This window comes from Phoenix dactylifera, unplaced genomic scaffold, assembly GCF_009389715.1.
Source record: "Phoenix dactylifera cultivar Barhee BC4 unplaced genomic scaffold, palm_55x_up_171113_PBpolish2nd_filt_p 000277F, whole genome shotgun sequence".
Taxonomy (NCBI): Eukaryota; Viridiplantae; Streptophyta; class Magnoliopsida; order Arecales; family Arecaceae; genus Phoenix; species Phoenix dactylifera.
The window spans coordinates 675,001-688,256 of NW_024067762.1; positions in this window are offsets into that span (position 1 = coordinate 675,001).

Here is a 13,256-nt window from a genome sequence, read left to right on the forward strand (position 1 = left end):
AAAATAATAAAACAACTAAAGAAGAATTCAGATTTAAGTATTGAAATCAATCAAAAGAACAAATCTTGGTCTAAGTCAACATCCACCATCGGAATTTTACAACTGATCATTGATGCAAAGATATCAATTTGCACTTTGAATGTCCACCGATAGAAATATTTTTCTATCTCTTCTTAGTTGTAGTTAATTAAAAACAAGCGATCTAATTAACCCTAACTACTAAACAACCCAAGACAAGCGCTAAAGGTTTAATTTAGTAGCAGCCTTAAGAATTAGAGAGATCGATGAAACTAAACAACACAAACACAAGCGGTTGCATTTGATTTAGCCGAGTATTCTTCCTAAGATCTGAAAATTTCTAATGCAGCAAATTATTAGATCTTAGTTGCTTCACAGATTAGAGGAATCAAACAATTACGGATTTGATATCTAACCTAGCAGTAGATTGCAACGAATAATAAACTAGTAGGCCTCCTAGTCATTAAACGAAAATAATCATGAAAATATGCACAGAAGGACATTCGACATCAAAGCATGAATTGAACAATGAAAACAAATTCAGATCTCACAGTTTTATTGATTCCGAGGCTTCTGTTTTCTTAGACCAATAAAAGCTTTAGCCACGCAGAGCCATGGATGCAAACTTCCAAGGAGAAAAGAGAAAGAGGAGTCCTCCAAGAGAAAAGAGAAAGAGCCCCCTTTTCAGCCCCCTTTCTTTCACCTTTATCCCTTCCAAAAAAATCTCCTAACAAATATTCAAATCTGACTAATTACGAAAAATAAAATAAAGTCCTAATATAACTGGGAAAGTGGTGTTTCCAGCTAGGATTTTCGTGCATCAAATCTGGAAACTTCTGAAAATTGACCGAGTCAAATCCACGTATTGCAGGCTAAGGACGTGCAGCAACTTTGAGATCAATTTTGACCTTGATAAAGTCAGTATCTATCAAAACTCAAAACATGAAAGTTGTAGAGCGTTTTCTTGGCTTTCCACAGCATCTTGAATCATCTCAATCAGAGCTCGGATGAAAAAGTTATGCTTAAATTACGAAGCAATATCGAAACTGTCCAAAATCATCCAATTAGCTTCGTTTTGTACTTAACGCTTCCATTTGCATCCTAAATCAAAATATAAGAATAATGAGTATATTTAGGCACAAAATAAGTATAAAAGACTAAACATTAAGAAAGAAAAATATGACATTTTGCATTCTCATCACTCCACCATGTGATTATGACTTGTGGTTTGAGGCAACTGGTGTCCCAACTCATAACCATGTCTATGGCTTTAGTCCCCTGGAGGATCTCATTGGAATTATTGGGCAATTATCATCCTCTTCCACCTCTACAAGTCAAGCTCCAGAGCTGTACATGCATGAAGACCTTCTAGGTATTCTTGAGCACGAAAAGAAAATATAGCAAGAGGAGGTTCTTCAAAAGATGAGAGAAGATATTGGCTTTGGACCAAGGCATGCAGATCAGGGGAGTAATGGTGATTCTGGTTCTGCTGATCATGCTTCATTATGATTACTTTTGACTTAGATGATAGGTCTTTGCATTCTTAGGAGGAATAAAATCTCTGTTGATCTCTATGACATACTTTTGGACTTAAATTTTGATGGATTTAGGACATGTTGATGCCTATTTTGAATGACATGTTAAATGACTTTTGCGTAATATTGAATGCCTTTACTATTAATGATATTATTATTATTATTAGTAGCCAACCAATGTACCAGATGTACCAGGTTATTGGAATGTAATCAGTGACCAAATTTGGTTATTGAATTGTTTACCAAGTATTATGACGAGCAGCCATAAACTTAGTGACAGGATTTTGGTTACTAAAACTTGATTTTGCTCAGTGAGTTGTGACGAATTAGTGACGGTAACCTTGTCACTAGGTCAGTGACGAGATTAATGATAAATTTAGTGACAAAATTTGTAATCATGTCTGTGACGACTAAATCTGTCACTGAAGGTTATGACAGATCAGTGACCAAACTTATGACTGAATTCTGTGACAAAATCAGTGACCAAGTTACCTTCGTCACTAACTCAGTGACTGGTTAGTGACGGAAAATATGTAATTATTTAAATATTTAATTTTTGGATTTGTAACGGTTTAGCGACGACGGTTCTGTCACGGAGTTTAGTGACGGAAATCGCCGCCGTCACTGAGATTTTAGTGATAAGTGTTTTTGTAACCAATTCAGTGACGGGAGCTCCGGTCATAAATTTCATATTAGTAACCGAAAACACGGTATAGTGACCGGATCGCGTGTTTTAGGACGACAACATTGTTAGTGAAGATGAGGTGCAGCAGAGAAGCAAACGTGGAAGCAACGGACAGCAAGGTCGACGGAGATGATGGTTTTGGAGAGGATGCGGGTGCTAAAGCAATGGGACTAAGCATGGTAGCAGTCCATGAGCTTGAAGCCGAGGATGCCCTTAGGAATTTCAGGGAAGTTCTTGACATTAGAGGGGGTGATGAGCTCGACACTGGCGGCAATGTCATTAACCATCTAGCCCTTGAACATGATGGGTTTGAGCTTGATGTGAGGGGCGTAGATCGCTGCTATGTGGGTGGCAAGGTTGCTGCCGGTGATGCAGAGGCAAGTGTAGAGGGGCTTGGGTACAGTGGCAGAATCATCCATGTTAGATGTCAAGAAAGCCTTGAGGGGAGGCTAGGCAGCAGCAGCTATGGTGGTGGAAGAGGAGGAGGCGATGGTGGTGCCGGCGAGGGATTAGGCTTTCTTGAGGAAGGAAACGAGCTTGGAATAGATCCTCATGGAGGTATTTGAGCCTAGCCCTCGGGATAGGGTTGTACCTTTCATGCAAAAGAAGGATTCATCTTTCTTTGAGCGAATCCATCGTTGGCACTTTGAGATCTATGTGGTAGGTGATCCAACAGTTGATTCATGCAAAAAAAGAATAGCTAATTTCACTTAGGTGCCTCCATGCCATGATTTTCTTTATTGAGATTCATTATCAAGTCCAAGTCTTACTAGGATATTTGTTTGTAAGTACTGGTCCATGTTAGTGATGTTGAGCCTTAGGCTCAATATGCTAGAGTTTATTTTTTAATGGAAAAAAATTGATGTTTTCATCTTTTAGTAGGAGATAGTGATGTTTTCATCTTTTAATGGGAGTGAGTGTGTGGTTTTATTAAAAAGAAAGAGAGATAGGAAGAGTTAGGTGAATTGAGGTAAAAGAAGAGTTCTCATAAGGTATTTTCGTGAGAGGAGCCAAAATTATTATTTCGGTCTTTATTTTCTTCTAAATAAATTAGTTTTTTCTCTCTAATTTTTTTTGCTACCATTGCTTGATTTAATCTATATTTCTTCTGAATCCTGGTCTGGCATATTTGATCTGCATCGTGTAGCATGCTGTTCAGCTTCCCAAAGATCAATTTAAGAGTATAATGGGTCAGAGGGTCAACGGTGGTGAGAAGAATATCTCCCAAAAGGTTTGGAGAACTATACTAACTAGTATCAACTTGGGATATTAAGAAAAAATTGCAGTGGTTTCTGGTTTCCATTGTGAAGATTGCGGTGCTTTCTAGTTTTCATGTTCGCCATGCTTACATATAATAGGACGGCCGACTGGATTGACACGTTTTTGCTTGGGCCATTTTATGTGTGATTATTTTTTATTTGTTCCAAATGAAGATCTCTTGTTTGTTGGTTTTCTTTCTTGGATGTATTCTTGCATCATGTATAAAAAAAATAACAACCAAAAGGAAAAAAAAAAAATCAGCACTTAGGAAGGAAGTTACACCTCCTAAGGAAGGAATCATGTGTCTGATAGCTGGTGATTACTTGTAATCATGGTTTGGGAAGTAGATTCAAAGTAAATAGAAAAGTTTAAATAAATGTAGACTGATTTAGATGCTTTTGTGCATTGCATGGTGCTCCTGCTAGTTACAAATCTGCATCCCTACCAAAATGTTCATTAAGATATGAAGGTGAGCCTATAAGTTTTTACATGTGTGCCCATAAATTCACATTTATTGTGTTGCTTTTTGAAAGAGCACGTATGTTGATATGTTAATATTAGAAAATTTGCATTAATGAGATTAGGATGGCAAATTCACATCTAGTCTAGCTGCAATATTCTTCATTGAAGAAGCAATACTACTGGTTTAGTTGGAAAGATGATTTTGATAAATCCATTTTCAGTCATTTACATTTTTATAAAAAAATATTAATATTAATATAGTAACAACTAAGGTCCGTCGTACCGGTACTGATCGGCGTACCAGTGGCAGTCCGGACCGGTACATACCAGACCCATACCGGCTCCATACAGGTTCTGTACCGGTACGGCAGTCATATTGGCCAGTTTTCTAATAAAAACTTATGGTACATGGGATGGGATTTGGTACCGGTCCTCGCTCGAATCGGTTCGTACTGTCTGTAGGGCTGGTATGACATACCTTGCTAACAACCATGTTCATTGGCCAGCATACGCAATTGAGGATTTTTTTTTTTTGTCTCATCAGTTAACTAGTTTGTACAAGATTAGACTACTTCATAGTACATATGAGGCTACAAATATGAGTGACAAGTACAAAGTTTTGTCTGCATATTTGATTTGTAGACTAGAAGGCCAAAAATATATACATGGAAATGTAAGTTAATTTTTTTGTCAGAGATATAGAGTGCTGTTGCTGGAAATTGGACCCGGGGGCAATCTTCGGTCGAGTGAGAGGGAGCAGCGGGTCACCACGGCGGGGCGGCGACCAGTCGGCGGGCGGCGTCCTCCGCTTGGGGTGGCCGGAGAGAGGGAGCTGGGGGTCCTCACGGTGGGGCAGCGATCCGTCGGGGAGCGGCGTCCTCCGTTTGGTGTGCCTGCAAACAAGCCGGTGGCCGGATCTTCCGGCGCCGGCCCTCCGACGCTCAAGTCAGGGAGGGGGCAAATAGTGTTGAAGAGGAGATAAAGTGTTTGTAGAGCGTGTAATTTCCCCCCCCCCTCCCCGCCTGAGAAGCCAAGGTTCTCTTTTATAGGCGGGGGTCGGTGTACCTGTGATGTAACGGGGCGAGGCCGTAGTACGGCTTGGCATGTTGTCCAGGTCGGCGCACGGTCAGGCGAATTATTACATTGATGTCGGCGGTGAGGTCATCGTACGACCTGAATTGGGGCGCTGCCAGGCGAATTATTGCATCGGTGTCGGAGGTATGGCCGAGATCGGGGACTTATCATGGTTGACTAGACTCTGCTGGGCTAACTTGCCGTGGAGAGCCGAGGATCCGTAGATGTCAGGAGCCATGCGCATTAATTGTGGAGTAAGCCGGAGATCCGCATTAATTGTCGAGTAAGCCGGAGATCCGCATTAATGGTGGAGTAAGCCGGAGATCCACATTAATTGTAGAGTGAACCGGAGGGTTACAGCGGCCATGCGCAATAAATGCTGAAGCAGTGGCAGGGTATGGTCCTCAGTTGGACCTCGGAGGAGTACGGCCGTAGTAGGTGGCTGACAAGGGTAGACCTTGAGCATCAAGATTTTCCTAGGTCGGATGTCTTGAGGTCGGGCGTTCCGAGGTCGGACGCCGACTTCGGCTGTTCAGGGTCGGCGATTGTGCGGCTTCTTGGGGGCATTTGTGTCACTTGGGGGGAAAAATCTTATTCCCCCAACACTACCCCCCGACTTCCGAGTTCGAGCGGCTTGCGGGCTCGGACGTGGGAAGTAAAGTCTATCATTAAAGTTGGGGGGCGAATCTCGTCCGCGCCCTCGTGTTTCTCGGAGTGTTTATGGCGAGACCCGCGCCCTCGGGCGTTTCGAGGTTGCTTTGTTCAGCGAACTTATGGTGGAGCTCGTGTCTTTACGTTTCTCGGAGCGGGTGTAACGGGGGTGGCGTCTCTTGGATCGCCAAGATCGCTTCGTGCGGCGGACCCATGATGAGGGTCCTTGGGCTCGACGAGGCGACGCCTCGATCCCGTAATCGAGACTCTCCGCTCATGAATGAGTGTGCCGTTACGGGGTTCAAAACGGACACGCGGCATGACCTAGGATTGGACGCTTCCGATCTCGTATTACTGGATCATGGATCCGGCGAGGTGAAGGCTACGTCAGCGCTCCACGTGCCCCAGGGCCTTATTAAATGAGGGGAGCGGAGGTGCCGTCCGTTCGTTCTTCAAGGCGATTCGATTCTGCGGACCCATAATGAGGCCCCGAGGTCCGATGGGACAGGGCTTCGATTTCGTACCCGATTTATTGATCCGGAGTGAATACGGTGCCTCGGTCTCCGAGGTCAACACGTGGCGCATTCCGATCAGGGGATGGGAACCGACCCTGCCGATCTGGACCGCCGAGGGGGTCTATATAAACCCCTCGAGTTTGCCCTAAAGGTTTTATTTGGCTGCCTCTTATTTTTGTTGTCTTCCTCCCTTGCTTCCTTCCTCCACCGAACCTCGCCGTCGGTGCCCGGAGCGATTTCCGGCGATGTCCAGTAGGTCCCTACCCTGTGATTGCTAGGGTTCCTCTTCTCTTTTCCTCCCAGTTTTCATCCTCTGCTTTTAATTTTATTTCGCTCTCCTGTGAAATGGGTCTTGGTCCGGAGGAGGTAGGGTCAAGTCTGTCAGGGGAGGAGTTGGAGTTAATCCGCTCCCGGTTTTTCTTCCAGCCCGGGTTTCGTCTCGAAACTGCGGGGCCGGAAGACAGGGTGACGCCGCCGCCCCCAGGTCGAATCGCGGTTTACCGCGAGACGCTTTGGGCCGGCCTACGGTTCCCTGTTCACGAGTTCGTGAGCAACTTGCTGGTCGAGTACCAACTCGTCCCAGCACAGCTCGCTCCGAACTCGTGGAGAACCATCATCGGGTTCCTGTCTCTGTGCCTTGGTCATGGGGTCCCGATTTCAGTGAGTATTTTCCGCCGGTGTTTTCTGTTGAAGAAGAACCCGGCGGATGCGGAGTGGCTATACTTTGCCTTCCGAGGCGGTATGTCGCTCTTCCGCGGGGCCCCTTCCTCTATACACGAGTGGAAGGGGAAATTTTTCTTTCTGGCATCTGAGGCGCCGTGGGGGTTTAATCCGAGGTGGGGACACCCTCGGTTGAAGGCCGTTAACAAGCTCTCCGAGCCCTCGGGGAGGGAGCAGAGGACCCTGGATTCTCTCCGAGCCCTCGGGAAGGGCTACGACCTGACCGAGCTCCTACGGGAGGACGCCCTGGCGAGCGTGGGTCTGAGCTCGGCGCGCCCCGAGGGTAAGGGTAGTTACATTACTTTTTTTTTTGTCCTTTGTTTTTACTGCTAATGGTCTAACACTTGATGATATTTTTGATTTCAGATATTCCCCATATGCCGACCAGCAATACGTCGCTTTTTTCTCGCCTGAGGAGGCGGGAGGCCGAGGCCGGGGGAGCTATGCCCCAGCCTCGGAAGAAGGCGAGGCTGGCCGGCGCTTCTACGTCGGCCGAGACGAGCGGCCCCGAGGCGGGGGCCTCCTCAGCCGACCCGTGGCGGGCGCGGGTCGTCGACGACGCGGGCCCGTCGGCCCCTCCTTGCCCTGCCCCCGTTTCCCAGCGGGAGGGCCCGGCTTCGGGTTCCTCACAGCGCCCGGGGCCCGAGCCGACCAGGGGCCCTGAGGCAAGCGGCCCCAGGGTCCCGAGGCCGGACGCGCCGAGCTCCTCCAGGTACTTCGAAGAGGAGTCGGATGAGCCGGACTCCCCTATCCCTGTGGGGAGTTCGGCTATTCATGATGCTGAGGTCGCACGCGTCGTGTTTCGGCGTGCGATGCTTCCGGCGGACCGGGCCGAGTTCCGGAACATTCCGTTGGAGGACATTGTTGACAGTGCCTACTGCAACACTGCCCGGGTAAGTCCTTTTCTTGATTTCCTTAAAGTTGTTAGTGAATCCGTATGTTTTTAACTCACGATCATTTTGTCTCTTTCTTTACAGCATATTCACGAGCTCGATTCCCTGGTGTTCATCGCCCGGGGATGTCAGGAAGAGACCCGGCGGGTCAGCCGGCAATTGGAGCCGGCTAAGAAAAGGATCGCCGAGCTGGAGGCGGCGTTGGCCGAGGCCGAGGCTCGGAGGGCGGCCACCGAGGCCGAGCGCCTCGCTATGGCGGAGGGGCTCAAGGAGGAGAAGGCTGCTCATGCCCTAACCAGGTCGGCCTTGCGCGCCTCGGAGGCGCGCTTGGGGGAGGTCCAATCCGAGGTTGCGGGCCTCAAGTATGAGGACGGGGTTTTCCGCCTCCGAATCGAGCAGCTCGAGGCCCGAGAGAGGAGGGCGCTGGAGCGAGCTGATCATGCCGTGGAGCTCTTCAAGGGGTCGCAGGAGTTCCGCGACATGTTAGAGGAGGAGACGGTCGATGGGTTTCTCCGAGGTTTCGAGAACTTCCGGCTGCAGGTGATCCGGTACTGCCCCCAGTACGACTTTTCGATGGTCCGTCCGAGGATGGACTTGGGCTATGGGTCCGACACGGAAGACCTTCCTGCCATTTGGACATCCGAGGCAGGATTGTACGAACAAGACCCCGCCGAGCCTTCGACGAGGGCGGCCGAGACGGACGGCGTCCCGGAGGCGGCACCGGCGGCCGAGACGGACGACGTCCCGGAGGCGGCACCCGAGGCCCCTGCCCCCGATCCCGAGCCTGTGCCGGCTGAAGATCCCGAGGTCATCACAGTGCCAGATGATCCCCCGGATGTAGCTGCCGCCGCTTAAGGCTTGGCGCATTTTTTCATGTCAGCGGACGAGATTGTGGAGGCACAGGTGGAGAAGATGGATCCTTCCCTGATAGAGATGCTAAAGAAGCGTGGGCAAGACAAGTCAGGGAGAAAGAAAGGTGCTGACTTGAAACGGGAAGGGGGATGGCATGATCTGGGAAGTGCTAAGCCAGTTGGAGAAGACCCCGAGCCTGTGCCGGCTGAAGGTCCCGAGGCCATCACCGTGGACGACCCCGCGGATGTTGCTGCCGCCGCTTAAGACTTGGCGTATTTTTTCTTTTTCATTGTATCCGAGGTCGGCTCTTGAATGGCCGACCTCCAATTTTGTAATTGGCCTTCCGGCCCTTTGTCAATGAAAAATACTTTTGTCATTTTGTGCCCGTCTTTCCCTTTCTTGTCGTGAATGAGGCTAGAGTTTTAGCTAACCGCCTCGACGACCTCTAACTCTGTATTTTAGTTCTCGGGCTACTTAACGAAGTTGCCCTTTTCCTGAGTTATATCTTAGCCTTCTCAGATCTTAGTCATTCCGAGCAAAGGGAGCTCCGAGCTTAGGTTTCCAGAAAATTTTCCTAAGTCCTATAACTCGGATCTTAGAATCGCGAAAGTCGTCACGTTCGGCCTTTAGGGAAATCCCAAGGCATTGAGGTCGGGCCTTAGCCCTTCGAGTAGGACCGGGCTAGGTCTGTTCGTGCCGCTATTCGGGGGAGTCTAGTCGGGTTTCCGAACTTGACTTCCGGGTCCTTTGTAGGGAGCGCGGGCTAATAGTCAAATTATCGCCGAAGGTTTTCATAGTTATTGTTCTCGGACTCTGCCGAGATTTCAGTGAGTAAGGCTGGAATCTCTGAAGATCGCCTTAGTGTCTGTGTTCGGCTGGTGCACTCGCGGCCGGGACCGCTTTCTCAGCTAGACATCGGAGTCTATGTATGGGGGCCGAGTTGGGCCCTAATTTACGAAGACTTTGTTCAAGTTGAGACTTGACGAGTGGAGACTTGTCGAACGGAGCATGCATAATGTAGTTAGGAGATCGGTCTTAAGCCGACCCATTGGAGTAGCCCGACTTTGGGGCGAGATAGGACTCCAACGTTAGATGATTAGCGGTATGTAGATAAAATTTGACAAGGAGGGCATCGAGTTAGATGTACCTCTTGCATTCTCGGAGTTGTGTTCCACATGGCGGAGTAGGTTGCTTCCCTTCCTCGTCGTCCTCCGGAGTCATTTTGACTTGTAAGGGGGCTCGGGCTTCTCACGGACCCGACGACACCCACCGAAGTTGAGAGGATCTGGGGAGGCTTTATTGATCTACAGTTCTTTTCGAGGTCGAGGGAGCTTGAGACCCTCTGGTCGGACCCCGGGGCGCCCCAACCTTAGTCGAGGAGTCTTGTGTCAGGTCGGCGGGCCTGTGGGCGCTCTACCGAAGTAGGGTGCGCGCTAGTTCAATGGCAGAGCTCTGCTTCAGAAAGTATTGTCCGCTTCGGGGATCGGGGATCGTCGACCGCTCCCGAGGGTCCACTTTGTGGCGCCCCGGGTGGAACCACCCTTTCCACCCCTCACGGCTTCGTCCCGAGGTCGAGGGAGTTTGGAACTCAGCGGTCGACCCTCGGGGCATCCCGACCTTAGTCGAGGGATCGTTCGTCAGGTCGGTGGGTCTGGGCACGCTCTACCGACCTGCGACGCTTCCCGAGGTCGAGGGAGTCTGGTTCTCTACGGTCGACACTCGGGGCATCCCGACCTTAGTCGAGGAATCGTTTGTCAGGGGATCGGAGATCGTCGACCGCTCCCGTGGGTCCACTTTGTGGCGCCCCGGGTGGAACCACCCTTTCCACCCCTCACGGCTTCGTCCCTGTTGGGGTATGTGGAGACCTTTAGTGATGAAGAGAATTGAAGGAGAATCAATTCTGAATAGTTCCGTCTGGTGGACTGTCGGAGTCGACTCGAGTTACAGTCGAGTCGACTCGGGAACAGTCGAGTCGACTCGGGAAGAGTCGAGTCGACCCGAGAGGAGAAAGCCGCAAAAATCATGTTTCTGTCTGGACTGTCAGAGTCGACTCGAACTACAGTCGAGTCGATTCGGAGCATCGTCGAGTCGACTCGAGATACAGTGGAGTCGACTCGAGATCGTGCCAGTCATACTGGAAGTTGTCCAGACGTGCCCGAGTCGACTCGAACTAAAGCCGAGTCGACTCGAGCTCGCGGAAATCATACGGATGAGTTTTCTTTTGGTGTTTTGTTGGCGTTTCGACGGCTATGATCATCTGAAGGTCTTGAGACTATATATAGGACTCATGAGAGCCCTAGGGATATAGCGATTGGCCGTATATTTGAGAGATACTCTTGTTTGTGAGGCTAGGGTTCTAGAGAAGAAGAGGATTGGGATCCTACTTCTTGTGCAAAGGGAATTCTGTGTGAATCTCTTGTAGATCGATCGCTTGTGATCGTTCGGGTGTGTGCTATCTCTGTAATCAGTTCATCCTTATTGAGATTTGGAGCGGTGGAGGACGTAGGCTATTTGTAGCCGAACCTCGTTACATCTTTGTGTTTGCTTTGCTATTTTCTTCCTTCTTCTTTCTTTGATCTTTGATAATCCGTTGCGGTGCTCAAGTGTTTTACCCTACTGATACCACGGGGTAATCTTTTGCCCTTCGTAGGCGGAGCGAAGAGGTGATCCTTGAGTCCGGAGTCGAGGGAGCGAGAGAGTGCTTATCCGTTTGTATCTCTCTTGCTTGTCCGACGTCAGTGGCGGCGCTGGTGTGAGTGGGTTCCGGCGTGGGGTGCCGACAACAATTGGTATCAGAGCTATTGGTTATTCTGCAATGGCGGATGAAGGGAAGTTGCGAATTGAGAAGTTCAATGGCACGAACTTCGGGTTTTGGAAGATGCAAATAGAAGATTACCTTTACCAGAAGGATCTCTATTTACCTCTTGGAGGTAGAGCAAAGAAACCAGAGAAGATGTCCGATGAAGACTGGGAGGTCCTCGATCGGAAGACGCTCGGCACCATCAGATTGTCACTTGCATCCCAAGTGGCATTCAACATCAAAAACGAGAAGACGACGATGGAGTTGATGGCAACATTGTCGCGGATGTACGAGAAACCCTCAGCATCAAACAAGGTATTTCTCATGAAGAGGTTGTTTAATCTTCGTATGAAAAATGGCGGCAGCGTAGCAGAATACCTCAACGAGTTCAATGGACTCACGGCCCAGTTGGAGTCAGTGGAGATTAGTTTTAACGATGAGATTCGGGCATTGCTAATCCTCTCCGGATTGCCTGATAGCTGGGAGGGCCTGGTGATGGCGGTGAGCAACTCTTCGGCAACGGGGAAGTTGATTTTTGATGACGTTGTGGGAGTGCTTCTGAGTGAAGAAGCAAGAAGGAAATCTTCTGGAGCTACGGAGTCGTCTGGAAGTGCACTAAACACCTCTGACCGGGGAAGACAAAAGAAGGACGGTCGATTTCAAAGCGACTCGAAGTCGAGATCCAGCAGGTCTCGAGCACCTCAGAACAAGGGAGCGAAGTGTTGGAACTGCGGGAAGACGGGGCACTTTAGGAGGGATTGCAAATCTCCTAAAGGGAAGCAAGGCGACCACACCGAAGGAGTCAACAAGGATCTGGCAAATCTTGCTGAAGACGGTGATATGGATGCCCTCGTTCTATCTTTGTCTACCTGTGACGAGTCTTGGGTGATAGACTCGGGCGCGTCTTTCCATGCTACATCCCAACGGAAGCTTCTTGGAGGATATGAGAAGGGAGACTTTGGCAAAGTCTACCTAGGGGATGGAGAGCCTTGCACCATACAAGGAAGGGGAAGCGCGGAAGTGAAGTTGGTTTCTGGATCTTCACTTGAGCTTGAGGACGTACGGCACGTACCTCAACTGCAGAGGAATCTGATTTCTGTTGGACAGTTGGCGAGCCAGGGGTACAAGGCTACTTTCACAGCTGATCAGTGGAAGATATCCAGAGGTTCGTTGACGGTGGCTAGTGGCAAGAAGGTTGGGACACTTTATGTCACCAACGGCACGGAGAACTCTATTGGAGTTGTTGCAGCAGATGTGGACACCAAGTTATGGCATTGTAGACTTGGGCACATGAGTTATCAGGGACTGGAGGTGATGCACCAGTTGGGAAAGCTGCAGGGTCTCAGGAGTGTTGAGATGGACTTCTGTGAGGATTGTGTTCTCGGAAAGCAGAAGCGTGTTTCATTCAACAAAGAAGGTAAACCTCGGAAGCAAGAAAAGCTAGATCTCGTGCACACGGACGTGTGGGGGCCTGCACCAGTTTCTTCCATTGGTGGATCTCAGTACTATGTTACTTTTATTGATGATGCTACCAGGAAGCTTTGGGTGTTCTTCTTGAAGCACAAGTCAGAGGTATTTGGGGTCTTCAGGAGATGGCAGGCGATGGTAGAACTCGAGACAGGAAAGAGGTTGAAATGCCTGAGATCGGACAACGGTGGTGAGTATTGTAGCAGGGAGTTTGAGGACTACTGTGCAGATGCTGGGATCGTCAGGCAAAGGACAGTTCCAGGAACACCACAACAAAATGGAGTTGCTGAAAGGATGAACAGAACAATTAATGAGCGTGCCAGG